Source organism: Ammospiza nelsoni, chromosome 5, assembly GCF_027579445.1.
Source record: "Ammospiza nelsoni isolate bAmmNel1 chromosome 5, bAmmNel1.pri, whole genome shotgun sequence".
Lineage (NCBI taxonomy): Eukaryota > Metazoa > Chordata > Aves > Passeriformes > Passerellidae > Ammospiza > Ammospiza nelsoni.
In genome coordinates, this window is record NC_080637.1 from 27189673 (window position 1) to 27216244 (window position 26572).

The 26572-nt window shown below is 36.3% G+C and overlaps 2 protein-coding genes across 3 annotated transcripts in view; one reads left to right on the forward strand and one right to left on the reverse strand.

The window, feature by feature from the left end:
• The window catches only part of LRRN3 (leucine rich repeat neuronal 3), a 31592-nt gene extending 24435 nt beyond the window's left edge, over positions 1-7157 (reverse strand). The window contains exon 1 of the mRNA XM_059473363.1: positions 6951-7157. The gene's annotated coding sequence lies outside the window, so the exon portion shown is untranslated. The remainder of the gene's footprint in view (positions 1-6950) is intronic.
• The window catches only part of IMMP2L (inner mitochondrial membrane peptidase subunit 2), a 412660-nt gene that overhangs the window by 189779 nt on the left and 196309 nt on the right, over positions 1-26572 (forward strand). The window lies entirely within an intron of this gene.

The following is a 26572-nucleotide window of genomic DNA, read 5'->3' on the forward strand; positions in this document are numbered from 1 at the left end:
ATATATAAACCAAATTTAAAACAAAGTAAAGATTACAAATACTAAATCCACATTCACTTAAGATAGAGATTTTTTTGCTCCTTTTTGTGAATTTTTAGTAAACCTCAGAAGCTGTCAGAGCAGTAATGAGAATAACATTTGAAAATCAGCAAGTTTATGGATTTTCCAACCCTTAAAAGAGGAAAGGGTATTTCAGTATGGAGCAGAAGGCCAGGACCTCCAATATGCAAATTCCAGATATGTGACTCTATATACTTTAATTGAACTGAAATGACCAAAGGTCCTAAATGTACTTAACAATTTTGACAATTTATAGGTAATTTAATATTTCAGCATTTATATATTTTAATATATTTTAGTATATAATTTTAGTTATCTATTCTAGTTACAGTTTACTGTTAAATGATACCTGCTGAAGGCAGTATTTAAATGCCTAATGAAGGCACTTGCATCTGCCTTGCCTTGAGTAGCCTCATTAAAATGACTCTATGCACTAATATCCAAGGTGATTGCTTCCTATCAGTGGGGTTTGTATAATGCATGTTCAAACATGCATATCATCCTTGGGAGGAAGTGAGAAATGCAGAAATATTTCTGGGCAGTTCCTCTGATTGGCTCTTCTTTCTGCCCAGGAAAGAGCTCAGCAGTTTGGCTGCTGCTGTTGGAGGACAGGGTACTTTTCCTTATTTTCTGGAGCTTAGAGTTTGGAGTCTAACCCTGGAATAGTATGCTGAATATCCTTTTTGCCTCTTATTTTACAATAAAAATAAAATGACTGAAATTGTGTTTGTCTGACAAAATATTGATGACTGGATAATCTATATCAAAGCAACATTCAGAAGAATATGTTATGTGAATTATACATGCTGGGTGAAATTGCTATTCAGACAAACATTTCTAGCTTAACAGATCATTATATTTGCAATTACCTCATTTTGTCTTCTCTCACCTCATAAGGATACCTCTATAAACTGGTATAATCATTGTTAATTATTCAATTTCTCGCAAGTGCAGTTGAGTTTTAGCCTTGTATTGGGCTTGCCAGCAAGTAACTGGCCAAAATCAAAAAGTAAAATTACTGCATTGTGAGAGTGAAATGAAATAGTGGCTCTACAGTCTCAGCTATCATTTCAGAAAGTTAACATGGTGCATCTTGTGTAAAAAAGAAGTATATGTTCAAAATGTTGTAATACACACAATATCTAGGATAATCTTATAGTGTTATATTTAGGAGGATAACTAAGTAACTATGTTTTGTTATAAAATGGTATGAAATAGGAGTTGTGCAGATAACATCCCTCAAGCTACAGTGGTAATGAAGCACCACTTGGCTGTAATTATAGTTTTCATATTGAAAGGCTTTTTTTTTGTTTAGAGTTTGACAAGAGAAAATACTTCATAAATTGATTAATTGTTTCAGAACATCCTTTTGCAGTGCAGAGGGAGGAAGAATTTTTACAGCACTCCTTGATCTCTGTATGGAGCACACAAAACAGAGCGGTTTAGTATTATGTTGTGGGTTTGGAGCTGTTGTTGCAGAGAACAGAGATTTTTCTGGAAGACTCAGCTCCCATGTGAGCCTTGGCCAGTGTGGTCTCTCAGCTCCTTCCATGGCCTGGAACACGGAGCCAGCTGGGGTGGGCAGCTCAGCAGGTAATTCTGCACTCTGGTGGAAGCGCTGCACTGCACTGCACTGGGTGAATTAGCTCACTGCTAAGTGTCATCTGCAAAAACTGCTGATGCTTGACATGACCTCTAGAGAAAGCGGCTTTCCAGAGGGGAGAGGAAGTTCAGTGACTTGAGAGAACTTGGCAACAGCAATGAGCTTGGGGTGAAGAAACAAATGTGCCTCTATAGTCTTTCTATTTATAGCTACTGTGACACTAGCTAAAATCTTTGAGAAAAGTTTCTGTCTTCACATAAAAATTATTCCTGTCAAGATGGAAAATTTTATTAGGCCTTTAGGTACCGAATAAATCACATAAATATGATATAAATAACGACACATATATATCTGTTTTCAGCAGAAATATGCTACTATTGTAAAGTAGGAGACATTTGTATTGATCCTTATTCAGGGAATGAGTCCCATAATTGTACTTATTTAAATACCTCCCAAATCTGGCATATTTTGCTCATTCTATTTCAAATAAGAATGACTTCTTGTTTTAGCACCACGGTAAAAAACTAACCAACCCAGTTTCCTTTAACCTCTCAACACCACACTAGAAGAGCGCTAGTAATGTCTGACCATCATGTTGCCTTTTTAGAGACAATCTGAGAGTCATCTTTTCTTATCCAGGATGATGGTATAATAGCATAGGACTATGGCAGTTTTAAAAAATGTCTCAATGCACAACTTTGCTCTTCATTGTGTGTTCTATTACAGCCCAGGTTTGTTTTTGTTTGTTTTGGGTTTTTTTTTTTTTGTTTTTTTTTTTTTTTTTTTTTTTTTTTTGTTATTCCATAATTTATTAGCTAGGTAATTTCTTAAGCTGTCTGATCCCTAGACATGTAATTGTATAAAAAGTTTTTTTTCTTGTTTTTTTTCATACTAGTAGCTGGATGCCCAGGGATTTTTGGTGCAGCTGAACTTATAACTTGTACCTTTTTTATGCAAAATGTTATAGAGAATTTAAAGTATTTCCTGGCAGACTGGTTGCTATTTGCATAACAAGAAATGTCTATTAAAAGACTCTTGGGGTAATATTAATAATCAGCAGACATTTTGAAAAAATATTCCCTGTAGCATTTTATTTTGCTTTGCAGTGTTTACCTCTAAGTACAGATGCTTATTCAGGAAAGAGAAAAGCTAAATGATTTCCTTTGTGCCAGTGTTGTCAAAAAGCATGTCCCAGTTTGACTGAAACTGTGGGAGCTGCAAGCACAAAAGAGGCAAAATTCTTTTCTACTTTAATACAGAGATCAGTAGAGTTAAACTACCATTAAATTTGGGGCAAATATTTTAATGATTTCCAGAAATACAACAACTGAATAGAAATAATGTGAATACAGAGATCTTATTTCTTATTTCCTTTCAATTAGACCACTGCTGCTTGTGGCCAAGCTGAAAGAGACTTGAGATAAATCTTTTGTGAAAAAGAAGTATTTCAAAATGAAGGATAATGGTCTTGAGGATATGCTGTATAAATTTGTGTTTATAAAATGAAACTTCCCCTTTGTTTTAATGTCTGCATTTGTTTTTGCTTTGAAGAAAAGTAAGCAGTTTGGTAAATGCTAGGGGTGAGAGCATGTCTGTAGCATTGATGTTCCATGCATAAAGAATATGAAATCCTGGTTGCAGAGAATTGGATCAAGGAAAATTGTGAATGTAGTTTGTATTTGGCCCTCATGAAAATACTCTTTTTCACAAGGTGCCATATTGAGCTACTCCATGAAGAACCCAATGTAAAATAATCTTACTGACATCCATATTGGATCTTTCTCTGGTGCAGATGAATATAGCTCCATGTGCTGTGCTAATAAACATTTTTCAGTTCAGTTCAGTTGAGGATATGACTTTACTGAGGAAAAATTGATGAAATCATTTATAGATTTTTTGTATAACACTGAAGGTCATACTGTTGATTTAAATAAGTTCTTTATGAACTACACCATTTCACAATAATGGCTTTTAATAGTTTGTGGACTGGTCAGTTGAATAAGTAAAAGGCACAGTAATTCCTTTTTACAGTTACATTACAGTTTTAATGAGAAGCATTGATTTTTCTCTTAATACTAATATGTTTAATGACCTTTCTAATGACATCTGTCACTACTGTTTCTTCTCAAATTCTACTGGCATTTTCTTCCAGTGAAGCAAAGGATTTTAATTGCTTGTTGTGTTGTTAAAATGAGAATTAGTATTCTTTTAAAGTAATATGAAGGCTTGTAGAAGTCATATTCTGTTAAAAAATAATTAGAAACTATCTGATGTTTTTGATCTTCAGAAAAATTTTAGGAACTCTCCATTCCTTTGTCTTCAGAAAATAGTTCCTTGAGTGCTACATGTGAAATTGGTTTTTCATTGTCAGTTTTTGCTTCTTGATATGAAGCTGAGTTTGTGGAATTTGACATGGAAGAGTATGTTAAGGTAGTTTCTGACAATGTCTCCCTCAAGAGTTTTGTTTTCCTTCAGCTTTTAATGGTACTATCTGAAGAAAGGACATATGAATTAACTAAAACAGTAATGTACCATGAAACACTAAAACTATCCATATATAGTTCAAAAAGGTATATTTTTTCTCTCTGGTGACTTTTCTGTCAATTGAAGAGAGAGCTGGTCTTGAAAAAGTCTTTTTGTTTTCTACTGCTTGTCTTATTCTATTAATACTCTAAAACTTGGCTATTAAATACCAGTCTAACTTTAATTAAGAGTGATTGTCAGCAAGCAGCAAAGCTTTTGGCTAGCTTTTAATTGTTAATACAATAAAGGTTATAGGTGAGAGTCAAAGAAAGTGGCTCCAAGACTCCTAAATGGTTTGCTCTCTCTTGCAAATACTTAGTTTTGTTTTCTAGTGACAAAGGACAAGTGATTACAAGTGAAAAGCAGGATGTGAATATTTTCATAAGCTGCTCAGTCTTGAATATTTAAAAAAGATTGTACATTATATTTTTGGATCTGCATTCCAGCTAGCAATGTTGCTGAGTTGATCTGGTCTAATTCAGGTGCAAAAATGAAGTACTCACCCACTTCAGGGTACTCCGAGCAGGCATGCTCTGATGTCATGCTCAGAGCTGCCACCCTAAAAGACGGCACTTTGGGGTTACCATAACAACATCAGCCAGTCGTTGGCTGACACTACAACATTATTGCAGGAGCTTGGAGGGAGTATTAACCAAAATACAGTCACCACACATTTTGCCTGCTTTGCTGGTTAAGAATGTCTGAGCTGTGTAGAGAAGCTTCATCTACAGCATGTTTTCTGTACATGTATGATTGAAATGGCCACATTTTTCTGAAGCTCTTTGGCATATCTGTATTATATTTTGAAGTAGCACATTAGAGTATATGTGGCAAAACCCAAGATGCATTTCTGTAAAGTTACTAATATTTACTTATTTTCTACATTAAAAATGAATGAGGATTAACATTCAGAATAGCTGAGAAGATAGTGAGGCATGTAGAAAAAGTTTCCTGAGTAGTCCTTTGCAGATAGCATGAAGAGATCAGAATCAGGTTTTCTCTACTTATTTTATAGCATATTTTGTAAAAATCCAAACTGAGAGCTGGAAATGCTTGTTGTGCACATGCAGTGTGAATGAAAACAGGATATTTAATTAATTAGACCAGAGATTGTGTTTCATGTAATAAAATAAGTCAGCTTGCTTGAAACAGGTTTCACAGACCACCTAATATAGAGGAAGCAAGCTTGCCAATAGCTGGAGCTAATGCTTCAGTACCTTTCATTTTGTACTCTGAAAAGAAAACCTCTTCTTAAGCTCATTCATTTTCCAGAGGGAATGTCGAACGCCGTGGCATATTGTCAGAGCTGCTTTATTGTCACCATTTACAAAGGTCACCTGAATTAATTGACTTCTTACCATACGTATTGTTAAGCTACCCATTTCCTGACATTTTTGGAAAGGTGACAGTCTTAAAGCCAGTGGCTATCTGTTGATGGTTCTTTCACAGTTTGATTCTCAAAACACAGTAGTTCTAAAATTACAAACAAATAATTACATTGGTGCAAAGGAACAGAATCTTTATGATGTTCTCCAGAGTTCACAGGAGTGAGGGGGCTGAAGGGAGAAAAAGGGGTAGGAGAAATAATCAAAATACTGAGATGTTTTTAATTCAGATGTAGTACTCTAAAAAGCAAACAAAAGCATACAGGAAGATGCAGATGGCATTTTTTTCACTTTGAAGCATACAGTAGAGGGCTAACCTGTCTTTTTCATGGTTTAAAGTAAAATCTAGCTCTTTCACTGATGCATGAATCACAGATCCATGCTGATGCACTTTACCAAATGTGTTTTCATCTAAAGGATACTGAGGTACTCTGATACTGCATGGAAGAAATGACAGACACATGCATAAGCACAAGCACATTAGGCAACTGTAGTGCTAGCCTGGAATTTTAAGTTGATGAGATTGGTTAAATAGAAAATCACTGATATTTTTCTAGCTCCCTGCATTTGCTGCCTTCTCCTTCCCCCTTGTTGGGTTCTCTTTCTCATCGGCAGTGCTGGGCAAAAACTCCAGCTAGACATGTGAAAACAAAGACATGGAAAGCAAAGGCAAACAGTTCTGAACCTTGCTATACTAGAACAGGCGAAGCTTTTATCGTGATGGATTTAAACACTCTCCTTCCATGTAAACAGAGACACCCTGCTGAGATCCTGTTAATTACCAAAGAAGATTAGAACTCCTCCGCTTAATGTGATCCTTTTTACCTAACGTCAGTTCCAGCTGCATCGGTAATCAGACATTCACAGTGTCCCTTCTGACTGGAAAGGGGATGTTTTTAGGCGAAGTCATTTGCCACAATCCTTAAGATGTAGCCTGGCAGAAATTCAATAACTGTTTGTGATATGCTCATTCAGCCTCATTGCTCAGTGGTTTTTAGGTCTTGACATAAACAGCATTTCCCTTAATCCTAGCGCTGGAGAGAGGAAAGGAGGCTGTCCTGTGTTTTGTTTTATTGGTTTCAAAGCACAGAGCAAGTGTTTAATTTAATATTGCCTCTGAAACATTAGTGGAAACATCCTTCTTTTATATTTTTTTTATCCTTTGATGTTCTTTCAAGCTAACAAATGCACAGATCTAATGCTATTGCAAGCATGTTTAGATTATCTCTGGCATAAAAAGCATATTGCGTTTGCATTTCTGTTCAGGAAGTAATACGTGAAAATACACTAAAAAAATAACTTTACAAAAAGAAGAAAGGGTAAAGAGTCTAGAAGTTAGATAAAAGTCAGGATAAAATTGAAAATAAAGAGGAACTTACCCTATAATAAGAGTAGTTTCAGAGCTGGAGGAGTTCTTGCATCTCAGTAATTTTGAATCCTTAGTTCAGGTAGCGACGTACTTGTATTGAAGCCAGAGTCTGTATAGGCGAGCACACACGTACGTGTGGGTGCGAGTCGGTGTGCATGCGTGTGTCTAACAGTCTATAATACAGAGATGTATCTATTGATATCCTGCAACATGAGAGACTCTCGGTGCTGCCAGCTGAGATCCCTTGCGTTTGCCAGGCGCTGTTGCTGCCTGGCTGTCTGAGGCTCGCAATCCAGCGGAGAGAGGAAGGCGGGGGAGAGAGCAGCTCGCTAGCTGCTCCTGTTTCTCCTTGTTTCCATGGCGGTTAGCGGCGCCCGGCCGCGGCGCTGGGCTGTCACTGCACGGCGCTGCTGCTGGGCGCTCGTTCCCAGCGGGGCCGCGGCTCCGCGCGGCGTGCCCGCGGGAGGGGCCTGGGCCGCCACAGCGCTGCTGCTCGGCCCCGGAGCCCGCGCTGCCCGGGAGCGCGCCCGGAGCTCCGCCGGCAGCGGCGGGCATGCCGTGCGCCTGGGCACAGCGCGCTGCGAGGGCCGCGGTTTCTACCCCCACCCCCTCTTTTATTTAATCTTTTTTTCCCTTTAAGGGATGTTATCTGTACTCAGAACAACTTATTAGAGATCACTGAAGTTCTGCAAAGGCTGCTGTAGTTCAGAGGATACTGTGTGATGAAACCATTCAAGAAAAATGTGCTGTGCCTTCCTCCAAGTTTTGGTGCCTTTTTTAAAAAAATTTTTTTAAGCTTAAGATAGGAAAAGATTTTACACATTCTTCCTCTTCCAAATTTTGTAAACATTACATTTTACTATCTGTGCTTATCAGTAGAAGGTAAGAGCAGTAATACATCTTCCTGAGAAATAAAATTTCTAAATGAACTCTGAAAGGGGTTGGTTAAATAAGAAGTCAGTTTTTCTCAATCTCTCTCTGCTTGAGTCTGTCTTTTGTGGCCATCCAATTATATAAACAATAGGATGCCCGGATTTTTCCTCCCCTTTCTTTCTTCTTTCTCCCTTTATGCTCTCCTCTTTGGTGAATGATTTATTTTTCCCCTGTTTATTCTGTGTCTATGACCAAAGGGCATACAAACTATGAAGGTTTTAAAAACTAGAATAATTTCCGATTATCATCACACCTTCTCCGAAATATATAAAACAATAAATGAGATAGCTGTTGAGAGGAAAAGGTTTTTTATCGTAGATACTGTTTATATGAAAGAAATTATGATATAATATGATTAATAATGAAGCACAAAGAATTGGTTAGCAACAGGTCAAAAAGAAGAAAATGTTGGATCTCTTGCGTGAATTCAGTCCCACAGCCCTGAGCAAGTCAGGCCACCCTCTAGTGGACTGAAGTGAGATGTAGTTCTCATTTCACGCTCATCTGCTTTGAAGAAAGGCTCACAATCTTGTCTAATAACAGTATGAATATTTTCTGAAGATTAGAAAGAATGGTGTGAATTAGTACACTTTTTGCTACAGCAATAGCACCAGAATTTTACAACAAAATGGTTGCTATTTTATGAATACTGAGTCTCATCTCAATTCACTTTGGATCAGATCTTGGACTGCATTATTTTTGTTTTTATTTAGTAAGAAAATAATTTTATTATTCATAAAATCACTTATTATGAAAATTGAATTAAATGAATGACACCATTCTAAATAAATTTCAGGTTGTTACAAGTGGTTAGGGCAAATTTTACAAATCTACTCCTGTTAGACTCACTTACACTGTGGCTATATTAAAGCAGTCTTTTCCTTCTGCCTCAAATTTTTGAATGCTGCATTTAAGCTAGCTACAGTGAACAAAGATTTAAATTTTTTCAAAGATGTGTGCTGTTCATTTTTCACTCATCCAACTGAATGGGACTGTTTCATAGATGAAATAATAGCATTTATGCGACCGATTAGCTGAAAATAGGTGAGATACTCTAGGCCAGGGAAAGACCAAGTGGTCTTTTTATTTTCTCTCATTCTTTGTTATGGATATTCAAATTTTTTCTAATGTTAGCTAAAGCATTATAATGAAAAAGTTGGGGCAAACCCATCTTTGGTTACCTTTCAGGTCTTCTTGCCTGAGGTTGGGTCAGGGAAAATTAAGATCAGAAAGATGTCACATCATTTTTCTGTAGCCTCAGGGCTCACTGGTGAAACCTTGTTTTTCCTTTGCCCCCACGAGGTGGCTCTTGGAGCCTCTGATCTATGTGATGTTCACCACCATGAGCTGCAAATTCAACCCATTTTAAACTTCCAAGTCAGCCTTTAAGCTTTCCCTGCTGCACAACATAATGTCCTGTGTTGGATGGGATAATGCTCAGGATGTTTTAAGTAAGCACAACCCAAAGACCTCTTGCCATGGTAGCTCCCACAAAAAATAAAAGGCAATCCTTCCTCATCTCAGCCCTCTCCTACCTTGCCCCCACAAAAGATAGTAACCTGTGCTAGAGGGGTGGGGTTTTGGGGGCAGTAAGAGACAAGAATATTTCAAAAAGTTTGGACAAAGTTGAAAATGTTCCTTTAAAGATGACTAAAAACTCCTAGATTTCATATCTCATCCAGTGGAGAAACAGATGATCTGGAGGAAGGTAAATAGATAGGGACTAGCATTGCCCTATGTGAAATCATTCTTGGGTTTTGCCCCTAGCCTCTTCATGAACTCGCTGTCATTCATTCAAAATTTGGCTTTCTAATTAACATGAGAATCATGCAAAAACATATTCAGTGATTTGACATGTGAAATTAAGATTAGACAAGTGCTTCATTTTGGTTGATTGGTATGGACTGTGTAATTAGAGGGCTAGATAATTAAATCAACTAAAGTATACTTGCATAAAGAAAGTGAGTTCTTATGATAGACTATATATGCAATTAAAGTACTTCCTTGATAGGCATACATTTACATATTAGTTAAAATGTTATTAAATCATACTAAAATTCTGTTTTGTAAAAAAAAGTGAAGTAATTGAATTTTATTATTTAGGTAATGCTAAAGAATATTTTTTAAAACTAACTGCAGGAGAAAAGTATCTTTTATAACCAAAACAATTATGATTATTAAAGTTCATTAAGTTATTTTTCTGCTAATTTCACTGTGATGCTTGATGGTTTTAAAATAGCAATGTAATCAATTTTATGAAAATCATATATATAGCTTAATAGGTAACAGGATAGGAAAAAATTCTCTCAGACTGATAGAGAGACAATGAAATTAATGCAGACTAACTCCAGCAATTTATTTAGCATGCATTTTATCTGATTACTGAGTTCACGTTAAATAAACTAAGTAATTATTTGTTTTTAATGGACAATAAACACAATCCATAAATCCCTTCATTATTTAAATACAATGATTCTGTGTCTGCATTTTTTTTCAAAATTGGAAAATGATTTCAAAACTTTTCCCCCTTTTTCATTAAGTAGAAAGGCATATCCTTGGGCTTCCATATCCTTTTTTTCTGGTTCAGGATTACCCATGACCATTTCTAGTGTTTTCAGTCTGTGAGAACACAGCTCTGTTTAGAATGCAGCAAGTGTAGTTAAAAACTGTAATAAATACTGTGCAGTTACAGTAAAAATACCACAACTATTTGATTTAAAATCTAAGATGACACACTTTATATCAGAAATTGGAAATAATTTTTCAAGCATGTAGTCATACAGATTATGGCCATGTGTAAAAGAGACAACACTTTTGGAACAGCTTTATCACTTATGACTACATGTGCTCCTATCCTGGTTTCTGAGGCATCATGACTACAAGGAAGAGGCTCAGTTGTGGCTTTTCTCACTTTCTTCTTGTAGCCCATTGAATAAAAAAGAGGTGAGCTGGTGGGGTGTTGTTTGACAGATTAATTCTCACCAGTTCTGCAAAGCACGCCTTTTTATATCTTCCATGTGGGTTGTGGAGTATTTTTTTCTGAGTGAAGGTCAGTTTCAAAGAAATCTGTGTTGTGGCATCATCTGTTAATTTATTAATTGACTTACAATTTAGAGCTGGTTGTCATTGTATGATTTGCCTGGAAGACCACCCCTTCATGTAACCCTGTTCTGCCAGCATTTTCAGTGCAATGTTATCAATCTGACATTGTCATGTGCATTTGACAACCTTGCATTGTCATGGCAAGACTACTGATGTTTTCCTAAAAGGATTATGCTGCCATAAAGACTAATTTTTATTAATATGTATCTTTCCAAAATTGAATCTTTTTTTTTTAGTGATAAACAGAAGAAACATTTCTGGCTCTTGTTCTTTGTCTTTTTGGAGATGAAAGGCTTGTTGCCAACAATGAATTCAAATTTCTAGAGTTTCACTTCGTAATGAAAAATGCTGTATCAGATTACTTAACCTGCTATGAAATTTCTTTTATCAGATCAGAGAGTTAGTGTTGATACAATGGAGCAAAAGTGGATGGAAACAAATCTGGAAAGAATTTCACACAAGGAAAAATTCACTTATGCACAAAGCCCCAGTTACTTCTTTAAATGCTATGTCGGTAGTAGGTGCAATATGACTTGGCAAAATCTGGAACTCCATAGTAAAGAGCCTTATACTACAGGCAAATTCAGTCATGTGTGATGGGGTTGAATGAAAGCAGGGGTGAGGAGCTGATCTTGGTGATCAAGGAAATATTTCCTCTTCCAGAAAACTTGCCTATTTATGCAGTAACTATTTTCTATGAAACAAAAACTATGAGATCCCAGGCAAAAGCTATAGTCTCTTTCCTCATTATAGGTCCCAGAGCCATAGTCAGCCTTCTGCAGGAGTGGCTTCAGGTCTGAAAAATCTTAACAAGTTTTATCCCTACTGGGTCCAGCACAGGGGCATATCTGAGTTCTAATTTTCATCCTTGACCCCGTTCTAATAGGCGAGAATCCCTGGCATACCAGTATCTGCGGAAGGCTGGAAGTGAGTCACACATAGCAACCACAACCTTGCTGCGTCACATGGGATTCTTAATGAAGACACAGTAGTAAAAAGCAGCTAGAGAATCTTTATATGCAGCTGGATAAGGCTGATGAAATATCTGTAAAGCAATTTTCTAGCTCAGTGTATATGTTTAAAAATTGATTTTATCTCACAAAGTTTATGTCTTGTGGTGGCATCTCAGGTTTTGTAGCCTTCATTAATTGGATATAACCTACTGAGATCTTCTCTGTGGTGGATCTTTAGGACTGAGATACCCTTGTAGATTTCTTAAGTATCTGCTTGTTTGTGATCCTTGTTTGTAGGAGCCAGAATGTACATGGAATATAGCAGTCAGTGTCGTAGCTCTTGGGGAAAATCTGGATCTAAGGCTGAGGAAGAAAATAGTGGCAGTAATGATTTGAATGTAAGGCCTAGAATTTCCATCCTGCTGTCAATTTGTTGTAATTGGATGGTGATAGGTCTGGAAATTTCTCTCCTTAACAGGGAAACCATTTTCCTTTCCTTTGCTCGTATCTTTTTGCCTTTCTATGGAACATTAACTGATATTTTGTCTGAAACAGGTTTGTACTTTTTTCTGTTGACACTGTGATGTGGCAAATAGTATGTGATCGGTGAAAGGGAACCTCCTTCTCCCAGTAAAAAAATTATTTTAAATTTAGCCATCTTCCCTGGTAATGCCACATTTGTGGCAATAAATGTGATATATAGTGTGTGTTTCTCAAGGGCAGATCTTCAGACTTGAATTTTTTAACTTTTTTGATGAAACTAAAAAAACTATTCTTGTTACATTTTATTGTGGTTTAATATTAAAATGGGTGGATAACAATAGAAATTCTAAATTATCTACTTTTCATAACTATTTGCACAAGAGCTGTATTGGTGACTTAGAAAACTTTAGAGTCACTAAGCTAAATATTAGAACTAGAATGTCATTTTGCTTTTAGTTACTGTGAGACTGAGAGAGTTATCAGTTATTTTCCCATGCCATCAACAGCATGAATTTGTTGTGGTGATGACAAGAAAGACCACGAGTAAGTGCAATGTGTGCTCAAAATATGGTTACCTAATGTTAATTTGCGTAAAGTACACTAAACTATGGGAGTGTAATGAGCACCTAAGTGAAGCCCTCAGTTATACAATTTCATTTTTTTAAAATTGCAGATCTAGAAAATTAATTAAAAGGTCACTGTAACATAGAACATCCATACTGATTAAAACCCAAACAGTGTAACTAGGAATGCAGTAAATGTTTTCCCTCTCATCTCTAGTTTCACTTCCTAATACTGTACACATTAAATATTTTTATTTAAATGTAAAGCTATCTTTTAATCAATAAGCTGGGGGTAGAAAGGATCATGTACACCATGACTTACTCTGGAGGAGGAGTTGTTTCAGAGGCTTTCACATAGTTTCCATTACTAAGGAAACCACTTATTTTGTCTGTGCATGTTTTGAATAGATCTCTCATTTGAAGTCCGGTGCTCAGACACAGGATTGCATTGTAGCACTGAGAAAGAGGTAAAGGAAACAAAAGAGGCATAAAACCACTCCATCTTTAGGGAATATAGCATATTGTATTACATGCTTATGAAAGTGTATATATCTATGTATGCTTATGAAAGTATAGATATCTATATCTGAGAAATCTGTCGATATATGTATGCATTTTGATTATTTTGATCCTACAAAAAGCAACATGAAAATATTAATAAATTAGGCAGGGAAAGCAGATCTTATTACTCCTGTTCTTTGTATGCCTCTTTTGTAAGGACAGTTGAAAAATCCGGTGCACCATTTCGGTAGCCACAAATATGAGTCCTGATTTTAAATTCCTGAAACAAAACATGGTGTGAGATCAAAGTAGAAAGAAATTCCTATCCATGGTTTTGGATAAAAAAAAGCTGCAAGGATAGCTCTGCATTCAACAGCTGATCAAAGCTTTGCTTGCAAAATGAGTCTGTTTTGGCAAAATTCTTGATGAAATGCAAGACCTGACTGCAAATACGCACCAAACCATATTTATACATATGTTAGAGTTGTGTCAGCACGTTTTCCCTACATGAATAGCACATATATTCTGTGCTGACCAAACCCTTAACCAGCAATTGAATTAATTACCCTCTATTACCAATTATGTATGCTCAGTTGATATGCTCAGAATCAAAAATGTTGTCATAGTACAGTCAGATGAATCTGGCTTGATATGTTTAAAGTATAAGCATTTAAATAACTTGTAACTGATTTCAAAGTATCCTCAAAGTTGAGAATTGTTCACAAAGAAGTTCAAAGTGTCAGAGAAATGTAGAAATCCAGAAGATTACCAGAGATCTGTAGCGAAGTCAAGTTTCTGGCTAATAAATGTTCTTATTCATCATGTTCTGCTATATGGGTTAGTTTATCATATAGTTATCATATAATAATTAGGTTATCATATTTTTTTCTGTAAAATCATATAATTTTTTTGCAAAACAGTAGAGAAAATTGAAGACAAAGATGGAAATTCTCATTTTCAAGGGCTACAGAGCCCTGGACTCTGTAGGATCATGTGACTATAAAACTCATGCTATAGAAAATTAATTTCCCCTATGTTTTGTGTGTGTTTTAATGCCATATTTTGAAATTAAGGAACTTAAGTCATCAGTTATTACTATCTGATATGTCTGATGAATAATTATTTGTAATATATGTTGCATATTTCATGAGCCACTTTGGGTGACAAAAGTTTACTTTTAAAGCTAATATGCCTCAAAGGGATTTATGTGTGTGTTTGTGTGCACAATTAATAATCAGCCTGTCCCTATAGATTTTTTTGCAGTAACTCATTGACTGTTAAAAGCATGGGAAAATGACAGTTGTGGTAAAGCTCACAAGTCCTTGTCTTGACTTAGGTGAATACTTTTGGATGAAGCAAAATAAATTAGATTACATAGAGATATAAGGACTCATTTGCCTTGGCTAAGAAATATCAATTTTTAATATTTCAGAATATTTGTGTTATTTCAATACTGTAGAGGTTATGTTTACTTTCTACTGTTGAATTGTAAGAATTCACAACACATCTCAAGGAACACTAAAAACATTGCTATTCATTATCCTTTAGTATATGTCTGCAGCAAGAAATAAAATCTTCAGCGTTTGGTAATGCTGATCATTTCCTTCATGGTGTAACTGGTGTGTTTCCAAGGGAGTGCATTCAGCCTGTAACTCTCATCAGTATTATCATAAAAGAGACGAAATAAAAAAAATTTAAAATAACAGGGATCGGTACTTTCAGAGAAAGTTAGCATCTGCTTTCTTACAAGACTGTTACCTGGTGTGGAGCAGGACCATTTGATACTGAGAAATAATTAAGAGTTAATAATTTAATTGGAAGTTCTAATTACCACAGAAGAGGAGCTAAAATTTTGGTAAAATTTAACTATTTGGTAATTTTGTAAAAGTGTCATATAAAATGCAGTAGATCATATAACTTATTGCCAAGTCAATATTTTGATGACATCATGGGACAAGAAGGCAAAGGACAGGTTGAATGGGAGAAGGAGGGTGGTTTTCCCACAATAAGCAGCTCAGAGGGACATAGGAGTATATTTCAGAAAGACTGCTTGGACTTTAATAATAGAAATGGGATTACACTCTAAGTAGTTGATGATGGAAGGTCGATTGGAACCAATAAAATGGAATTCTGCTTTAAATTGTGAGCATATTAGAAATAATTGAGAGGGAGAACATATCTCTGTATTACTGGTTAACCAAGAGGTAAGAGCTCACAGCTCTGAAAAGAAGCAAATATGTCTGAGGATGCACCAGGATTGTGCATCGGAGTTGTTCCAGGAGCAGTAAGTAACTGGACATTTCACTTAGAATAATTAATTCAGTTATGATTTTTTTGTGCTTGAAAATCATTTGAACTCAAAGTGGAACACATGCAATTAAATACTATTCAGGTGACAGCAGAGCCCACATTACAGAGGGGTTTATAAAACCTTGTCTTGTGAAGTGTAGGAGAGTCAGGGGAAAATAAGATTCCTGCTGATAAATACATCCTGCTGGTACATAATGAGGAAAAGGTAGCAAAAGAACAAAATTTGTGTGTGACTGTGATTAAATTTAAGTCTGTTTTTTTTGGTTTTTTTTTTTTTTTTTCCCTGTGAGTCATCGCATCCTGGGATAAATTTCCAGTGGAAATAGTTTGGGTAGAAAATCAAAGCAAGAGCAATCCAAACCAACCACGAAATAAATCACTAGCAAAAGAAAAAAACCCAAACCCTCTTCAGAGATACTGATTGGCATAGTTATAAAAGAGGTGTGTTTACAAGTAGCTGACTTCATGCCTACAGAAGAAGCAGCTAAATTTAACATTTTCAGAAGATCTTTCCAGTCCTTTTTTGCTTATAAAAGAATAAGCCTACTTATCAGATTTCTATATAAATCCAGTCCTTACCTGTGTGTTCTAAGCTCTTTTTGATAATTTTGATTTTTGTGACAATGGGAATTTCTGACTCCTCAACTGGTGGGAATACTCATTTTTCAGTGTTAAAAACAGCTTTTCTCAGTATTTACTCAGGTAAGAATAAATAAAGAAAATATGAATTTAGTATTTTGCATTTACTTGCAATTATATAGTAGTGGGTTACCTGTCTCTGCATGAAAACAGTTCAGTGGCGCTACAGAAAGTTCAGAAGTAAAAAAGGAAACTAATATCCATATTTGAGTCTTTTATTTCCACTTTTCTAGATAGTTCTGGAAACAATAATCCTTTTGATAATACTCTCTAAAACAAATTGTCAGGCTTTTAATTATCCAAATTATCCAAAATTTTGTTCCAATCTGCCACTTTGATTACTAAATAGAAGCCTCCCTCAGCTGGTCAAGTACTCTTGTAAGTTTCTTCCTCTGTTTTTTTGTTTGTTCATTTGGGTTTTTTATTGTGACAGATAATCTTAGTTCAGCCAGAAAGAAGTAGCAAAAAAGCCTTAAATGCACAAAAAAATTCATATAAGGCTGACTGTTTTGTATGCAAAGTCCTACAGCCCCAAAATTGTCTAACTTTTTTTAGTGTGATCTTTTAGCACTCCTAATTTTGCTGACATCTACTTTTTCTTTGAGTACTGTAAGAAATAGCTGTAATAAATCCACTTTTTAGATACAGCTGTATTTCTTCCTTGGGCCTTAGGTTGAATTTTTCTTTAGCTAATAGGCCATTCATACGTTCAGCCATCTCCCGAAGTGGCTTTAATAGGCAGGTGCATTAACTCATTTCATATTTTTCTACAGAGAGAAATTCATCAAGGTAACAAACTTGATGATGGAAGAGCGTATTCCTCTCATTATTGCTAATTCGAATGTTATGCCAAATAGGCTTTCAGGAACCAGAACACAGATAGTTATGGCCTTAATGAAATAGTAATAACATTCAAACTGGAAACCCAAGAAGTTAAAATGCATGGGTCGAAGAGGGAGAAATCAAACTGCTGATACATATTTCCTAACTGTACTCTCAGGACACATATTTTTGTCGTGGCTTCTGTTATGTCACATGGAGAATATTGAACTAAACATAAAGGAGACTCAATATTGCTATTTAAAAATGTGCCCCAGGAGTAGCCTAAATGGGGAATAATTTCGTGCATCAGGCAGGAGCACTAACTTTTGACCAGGAGAGGAAATTCTAGTAATTCCATTAATTTCACTAATCTCTCCTGAGACCATCCTGGTTCTGGGTATGAGTGCAGCTACTTTTGGAGAGAAGCCAAACTTCGTTGCTGCCTACACTGCATTTAAAAGCCTTTAATTGAATATTCCTAACTGAGCTAATTATAAACTACCTTAGGCTTTTAATCTCACTTTCCACAGATTCATCTTTCCTGTACCCAGTTTTTTCCTCCTCTTTGCGATTGTGCAAAGAACATGCAATTGCTTTCTCACACCCTGCCCCTAATTTTTAGAAAAAGCAGTTCACCTTTCTTTTCTCTGAAGTCTTCCCTACTGACTCTTTTGGTCTTTGTCTTTGCTAGCTTCAGTCCAGACGGACGCAGATTTCAATCCTCTACTTCCTCTTTCAAGGTGTCTTATGCATCACACACTTTCAAGGATGTCAGAGGCAGACCTTTGTGTAATCTATTCCTTCCTTTGTCTGTGGCGGAAAGATTCCTGTAAGCTTGGCTTAAACGCTGGTCTGAGGTGGTCTGACCTAGTAGGGCTCAACACATGGCCAGTCTGACCCCAGGACATTGCTGTCAGCCTGAGACCTGCTTAATGGGCTCTGTTTCTGTGGATTTCTCTTTGAAGGAAAGTATGTGCATGGGACAAACTTGAGAAGCACTTATGGATAGGTGCTGCCTAAGCAATAGCTGCCCCTCACTCTCCTGGAGTCAGCAGCTACACCCCCATTTCTCAGTTTAAATCATGGAAAGGTAAAATTGTGGATGCAGTCCATTCTTCTTCTTTTTGGTCAAAAATAGTTGAAGCAAGGTATGTAAATTTTTCACAGGTGAATGTTTTGGAAGACTGTAAGGCAAATTGATTGAAATGTCTGTATCCTGGCTTGGATGAGGAGAACTTTTACATGGTATGTACCAGTATGGCTTTTTCTTTGTCCAAGATAAGCACAACTGTACTCCAAGGGTTCTAGGGTGCTGATGGCACCAAATATTCATTGCCACTCTAGAGAAGCCTTGACTAAGTCTCTGCCTTGACTGAATTTTTGTTCCATAGAGCTTGAAGGCCTATGTTCATAATTTACTAAAAACTACTTTAATATTTATTTAAAACTGGTCTGACATCTTCAGTATATTTATGATCAACACCTATTTCTGTGCTTTAAATAAATGTTCTGCAGCTTGCTTTTTTAAAAAAGTGAATCTAAAGTTTATCATCTTGACTAAGGAGGAATATGAATTATTATCTCTATTCTTTAGTTTTAATTGTTCTTCTGTGTCAGCCTTAGTGGCAAAGGATTTTAAAAGCAAATCAAATACCAACAATATTTTTTCCCCCTCTTCATATGCAGGAGAGTTAAGGTATGCCAATTAAGTGAGTTCAATGCCAGAAATGGGCAGGGTCCAAAAAGGTCTGGAATTTAAAACCAAGTGTCCCAGCACATAACCTGTCTCTTGCACAGGTATGTAACTGAGAATTACTAGCTTTGCCTGCATTAGTTTGGGCATAAATGTGTCACAACCTTTAAATAGTATGATTCATCAACCCTTTCAGAAGAGCTCTAGTATTCCAGAGCTCTACAATGCGTGGAAAATATTTTTGTTCTGAGAACCATACTTCTATTGTTTTACCTCTGTGTAGTTCCTGTGAATATTAAAATTTTCATAGCCTTTTAAAAGGGTTTAAAGAAGGAGAGAAACTGCTTTTAAATAATGAAATACTATAGGTCTTTTTTTTTTGGAAAGCATTCAATAGGCTCTATAAACACATACATTTAATACTATATAATTCTGTAGTTCAGTGGGATAATGCACTGGCTCTCTGAAGAGCTTGTGGAAAAGAGACATTTAGCATCAGCATCATGGAGCTTAATTGGAAGTTCATTTGCAGTTATTTGTTGATAACATCTCAAGGAATCATAGAATCATTCTCATATTCATTGACAAATCATTCCCAAACATACTTGTAGGGAATGAGACAGATGTTGTAGTAAAATGTTTTACATGATTGGGTTCAGAATTAAAAATGTAGAAAGAAAAGTTTACTACTGGTTTACATGAAAAATCTGAAATGGAGGCTTTCAGGATACCAATTTCTGCATATGCTGTGGTCATTTTTCCTAGGCCTATTGTAAAATCAATTTATATTGCTTGGAAACCAAATTACCCATAAGCAAAAAAAAAAAAAAAAAAAAAACCCCAAAAAAAAGGAGGTACATATAAAACTGAAGGGCATATATAAGTAGTACAAGTAGAAAGCCAGGCAAACTGTTGGTTTTGTTGAAGAGAAGTTGCGAATTACTGATTTTAGTGTGATCAGAAGTTCACCTGTAAGTTTAAGAAATATTTATACAAAGGTGTTTTAGAAAGAGGAATAGGATAACTACAATCATTAACACTTAATTTTCTGCATATCATACTGAATGGAATTTACTGTAATCCTGTTTCTGTCCTGCTATTTTTTGTCGGTGTGCATCCATGTGTGTGTGTGTGATATGAATTTCTACTGAACTTTGTTTTAGATACCATAAGTGTATCTGCAGATGACATGATCCCAGTACTTAGCTAGAGTGTTAAATCAGCAAAATCACTGAAAATTGTATTTTAAATTGTAATGGAATTTATCTCTTCATGAGCCACCTTATATCCTTATGAAAATATAGTTTTTATTTCTATTTTAATGGCATGCACCCTACTATTGCTGTTGCAGGTAATTGTACAAATAGTAATCAAGGGCAGTCTTACTGACCAAAATTACCTGCAACAGCAATAGTAGGGTGCATGCCATTAAAATAGAAATAAAAACTATATTTTCATAAGGATATAAGGTGGCTCATGAAGAGATAAATTTGTTAAGTCTTAATCCTGGAATCCATTTCACACATTCACAACAGTACTTTACATGTAACAGGAGACTTGATTAGGAGCACAATAAATTTATCTGCTGGGTACTGTTACATTGTTATGCTTAGAAGTTGTGTCCTTTACCTTCCCCTTTATTACTGTTTCATTTGTTTGTTTCCTATGTTAGTATTTGGCAGTATTGCCTGTTGTTTTAATTTATTCCAAACAAAGAAAATTGACATCCAGAGTAAGAACATGTTCTGGTACCTCTATTACTTCTTTTGAAAAGAGAAGTTAATTATAACTGCTCCTTGTGTGTTTATCAGTTTTGAAGTAGTGCTGAGTTTGAGTGGGTTTGCAAGTTGTACAAATTTTGGCCTTCAAGTAAACACCACTTAGTCTTTTTAATAACTTTTCTGTATTGCCAAAAGGTTAATTGTGTCAGAACCTGTTTTCCATTCTCAAGTCATGTAATAACGGTGGAACAGTTTCTCAGCTGCCACCTTGGAGGTGGAGTTTGTTTCACAAGTCTCACTCTATTGCCTTCTGTCCTCATTAAACTTTCATGATTTTTTAAAGCAGAAGTTTTTCTTTGTACGAGTAACTAATTAAGTCATAAATATTTGGACAGGAGATTTATTGAATGATATATTTCTATATGAGCAAGTATGCCTACACTCTAATGCGACAAGATGGTCAATGCCTATTTCAGTGCTGCAGAGTGATGTTGCAGTATATTTCTTCCTTTCTGCTTAAGGAAGGAAATATTTTTTTCCCTGAACTTTCCTAATTGACCCACTGGGCAATCACAATTACCATAAGCTCATATTGTGGAGTCTGGCTGAGTGAATGATTTAGATCTTCCCAACTCCTAAATACCTTTTGGACAATTAAATTGGTATATTGTTTTTAACACTGAGTAGCAGTAACTTGGTATATGAAAAGCAACTCAAATTTGTTGCTTAGTTGTTCATTATTGATACTTTATATTCTAAGTTTGTATGACAATCCATTGATAAAACAACTGAAAGGAGAAGAGATGGAAAAGAGCTGCATGGTTCTGCCTCTGTGTCTCTCTCCTGCTGAGTGTTCCTGTCGGACTGCATACATGCATGCAGTCACTCCCAGTGTCTCAGGCAGTCCTTGGCTCTGAGGTGGGTGCAGGTGGCAGTTCACAAAGGACTGAGCAATGCCCAGAGCAGGAGTGCACTGCTGGAAGCAGGGAGGAGGAGCAGTAATAATACAGAAAGGAAAAAGTGATGAAAATGATCCAGTCCTTTGAAAGCAGCCAGCTCTTACCAGTCTGGTACTGAGCTGTAAAACAACCTTTGCAGATTAACTTCCTGGTTGCACTTTTTCCAACCTTTTGGCACTGTTAGCTGCGTTCCCACCCCCTCCACAGGCTCTCCTGTCTGACCCTTTGCTTAGCCCTGTCAGGATTATGGCAGCAGGTGAATGATGATCTACATTCTCAGCATCCTGAAGCAGTGCAATGAGTGATGGATCGAACAAGTGCTGCAGCCAGGAGAAGATAAAGGCTAATAGCGAAGAGAAGATTATGGCAGGCAGCTGTTAGACAGGCTGAGGCTAGGGAAGGACTACTGGGTAATGCCTCTGGAGCAGGCTGATGTGTCTGTGTGTTGAAAGAAGCACATCCTCCCTTCTGGGCTTCTTTTCGCCCTCATGTTCACTGTTTGCAGAAATTGTATGATAAACTGGATAAGGGAGCCAATATAGAGCCACACTTTTTCTACTCTTAGATTAGTTTAATTCAGATAAGTGCTACTGAAATTCATATTGAACTGAGGCCTAACTTGGAGACAATAGGAAATATTTCTCTGAATGCAAAAATTAAGGCTGGAAAATGAGCTGATAGAAAATGAAGTGTAAATCAGATTAAAAAGTGAGAGAAGGAAGGGTGAGCGAAACAAAAAGTGTGTAGTACAAAGTCTAATTAGGAAATAATATGATTTTTCTGTTGTAAGCTGGGAGTTATAATTGAAAGTGTCAGAGGAAAAGAGAAATCTGGCTTTATAGGTCTCAGAGTGACTAAAGCCATAAGTGTGACTTTGCAATGAAAAGAGATAAGTGTAAAGACATATCAGGATGTATTACAGCATTTTTAGAAGTGGAAAGAAAATATTAAAGCAATGTACCTGGTACTGGTGGGATTTCATCTGAAATTCTGTTTGTAGTTTGGGTCACATATGATCGAAATGAATTCTGAAAGTAAGAAGTTCAAGATCGGTAGCTAGAGTTGAGGAAATAGAGATTCTGTCTTGGGTATTATTAGGAATTATTATGTCCCCTTGTAGAATGAAAAAATGCACTCTTTTTAGTCTACTCAAAGAGAAATGCACTGGCAAAGCAAGAATGTGTTTAAGCTGTAGAACAATGTTAGCAGAAGAGCAAATGTGTATTTTCTGGCAATGATGCCTTGTTTCGTAGAAATGAGGGACAATAACCATCTGGGAGTAAAATTCTAGATTGATCAGTAAGTGCTGGGTGGCTTCTTTCTCCTAGTACTGTGAAACAGCTTGATATTTTTATCATGTAGAATATATAAAATACACAATTCTAAAAAAGCTGGAAATTAGAAAATAAAGACCCTTTCTGACTTAAAAAAATTTTAATCTCTGCCCACTCTATACTAGAAATGTTAGAGGATAGAAGTAAATTGAGAGGAGCTAGGAACATGCCTCTTTCATGGAGGAAAGAAATAGGATATAATTGCTAATATTTAGTGAGGCTGAGGTTTATTTCCTAAGACATAAAAGACAGATGTTCTGAGTGCAAGTTGTGTATTGCAGTAATTCCTGGAGCTTTCAAAGCCCCAAAAGTCAGGCTGAGAGGATATCTCTATAATGGGAAATGCAGTTTGCTTTTAGGGCTGTAAACTAAAAGCATTCAATTTGTTCAGTAGTTCATAGCATTTATACAACTTATAACACAGACAATACATGTGTTTTCTTTAATAATTAATAACACTAAGTAATGAATTACACTAATAATAGATGGGAGAGCATATTCCTTTGGATATCTTCTGCTTTTTTGATTTGGGTATATATCTATACACAAAAATAAGTATTTTCTATAGATATTTTTCCATAAATATTTTTTACCCTTGGTGATAGAGATATTGGCATTTCTCTTTTAGAAGAAAGATGACATAGTATTGTTTACTAAATGGCTTGCTCCCATGGACATGTGGACTGTTACTTTCAGAGAAATTGTCAGCTTAAAGAATATATATATATATGAAATACATAAACTCCTCTAAAAATTTCCTTAAAAATAAAGATGCTTTGCATGCTTTTCTAAATTTCAAAATTTCAGCCAAAGCATACATACTCTAATGTTTTCTTTATAATAAAAATATGCTTCTCACACCCATTTTTGTAACCATACACTCATTCCAATAAGCTTCATTGTGTCTTTATCACTCCAGCTTTGCAGAGAAAAGTGTATAAAATAGGTTTATAGTCAACTTCAGATATGACTGACAATACACATGAAAATTGTATATTTCCATAGCTAATAATCACATCCTGTTTTATTTCTGTCAAATATCAAGGGAGTTGAATGCATCAGTTCTCTGAGCACTCTCTAATTGAATAGTTTTGTGCACAAGAAAGGAATAATGCCTGTTTTTATTTGGCCCTAACTCCTCAAGCCCCTTAAGCTCAATTCAAGAAGGTTTTCTAGCCAAGAGAGCCCTTTAGCACCATCCTTAAATGCTTTGCTGAAGCATGGCCAGTTAGAGCAGCTTGCTAACATTTCCTGTCATGGGCAATAGCTGACTCTCACACTCATCTGCTTTCTCTGCAGCTGATGGGTTTGCTTAATGCAGTTACTGCTACAAATCTAGATGCATTTAGGAGACTTTTGCAAAGCACATCCTTTATCTCATAGCCTTTCATGCTTGGAAGGTTCTTGATTCAGGGGCCCCAGTTTTCATTCTGGACCTCATGGTTGCAGAGTAATAACCATCCATTACTAGGTAGTAATTCAAAGTAAGAGTGTGTAGGTATAATGGAACTGGGTGATCAAGGCTGTTTTAATTTTTTTCCTCTTGCTAATTTAGTGCATTTAAATTTGTAAAACTAGTATTTCAGTAAAGCTGTCTTTCTGTATTCAACATATATCTTGGCAGCACAGTGAAGTTAGTTTATGATGAGCATTAGTTTATGTTAAGCATTCAAAACCTTTGAGCTAATAGTTTAATTAAACATTAATGCTGGCCAATATTGAGCTTCTGGAGGTTAGACAGAGAAGTGGGTCTATTCTAGAGTGAGGTCTTAACTCTCAATTCCATAGTGAGGATAAAAAATAATATTGATTTGAATGTTTGCGTATAGTATAATAAACCCTTTGTAGGTATTGTAAGGGTTTTTTTTATAAGCAAAGAAGTGATAATATAACTCTCTGTGGACAGAGAATTGAGGTCTGGTCTTGGTAAAAGTTTAACCTGAATAATGTTTGTGTAGTGTTGAGGCTTTGTTTTGTAAGTGTTGTCAGTACTGTGCCTCTCACTATTGATTGTTAAAGAAATTTTGGTTCATTAGATTAAAACTGTGTAATGCCACAAATGAAATTAAAATTTTGATATTAACATTTCGTTTTAATCCTGTTTTTCACTTGTGAACATTCTCTCTTTTTTCTCTTCTAAAGAGTATTATGCTGAAATGGGTGAGAAAATGAATGTTAACAATGTTTTTTTTAAACTTTCTGTCTGGTCACAAATGTTCTATGATGTGTAAGTGGCAATTAATGGTAACTGTAGTATTTTCATTAATGTTAAGTAAGAAATAAAGGCAGTTATATGGATTTCAATACAGTGGAAGAGATAGGGCTTTATTAGAACACGTGGGTTCAGTCTCTTGACAATGGACTTGCCATGTTCTTTGTCCTTTTCCTTTATGTCCTCATCTATTGCAACACTGTAGACATAGGTGTATTGACTGTTGTTGTAGCAATAAAATAATTAAATTTTGCCATTATTTTCTAATATGAGATCTTATAATTTTACTAATTTTTCCCCTTCTAGTATTTATATTGCTCTTCAGATTGAGAAATTTTCATTCTCAGTCTCTGAAAGGCCCTTTTGGCCATCACATCCACCCATTTACTTTATTCCATAAATTCATGTGATGCTTTGAATATGATACACTTCCATAAAGTGTTCTGTTAGTACTGATCATCCCTATCAGAAAAGGTAAAGCCCCTGAGATTTGGCTTATCCTTAAGTGTTACGCTGTAAATTAATTTTGCTATGTGTTTGTGTCATTATAACCCCAGAGGACAGCCCAGCCCCACAGAACTGCTTGCTCACTTGCCTTGCAGTGGGATGAGGGAGAGAATCAGATGGGTAAAGGTGAGAAAACTCATGAGATGAGATGAAGGCAGTTTTACAGGTAAAGGGAAAACCATGCACACAAGCAAAAAAACAAAGGGATCACATCACCACTACTCATTGGTGGGCAGGTGTTCAGGCATCCGCAGGAAAGCAGAGCTCCAACATGCATGACAGTGACTGGGGAAGACAAACTCCATCACTCTGAATGTTCCCACTTTCCTTCTTCTCCCCCCAGCACTATGTGCTGAGCACAGCCCTGCACGGTCTGGGACATCCCTGTGGTCACCTGCAGTCAGCTCTCCTGGCTGTGTCTCACCATGGGCACCCCCAGCCTCCTCACTGGTGGGGTGGGGTGAGAGGCAGACAAAGCCTTGACTCTCACCAAGAGGCAAGCTCTGCTCAGCAACAGCTGGAGCATCCCCGTGTTATCAGCACTCTTTGCAGCATAAATCCAGAACACAGCTCCATACCAGCTACTGTGGAGAAAGTTAACTCTATCCCAGGCAAAACCAGCAGAGTATTTGAGAAAGCAACATTCTAATAGAAGGACAAGCTCTCAGCTTCTGTCATAATAACTGCTTATTTTATTGGAAGTGAAGTTTGATTTGGCTTCAGGAATGCTGGCCTATATATCTGTGTTCATTGCTATGGGAAAGAGGTCTCAAATGAATACTAATTTTTTTGTAGAATGTTTGCACAACCTCCCCATGTAAAATTTTGTAGTGGTGTTTTCATTAGTTGTATTTCCTTTGAAAGTAAAGCTACTGAAAATTGCTTGTGACTGGGGTGACA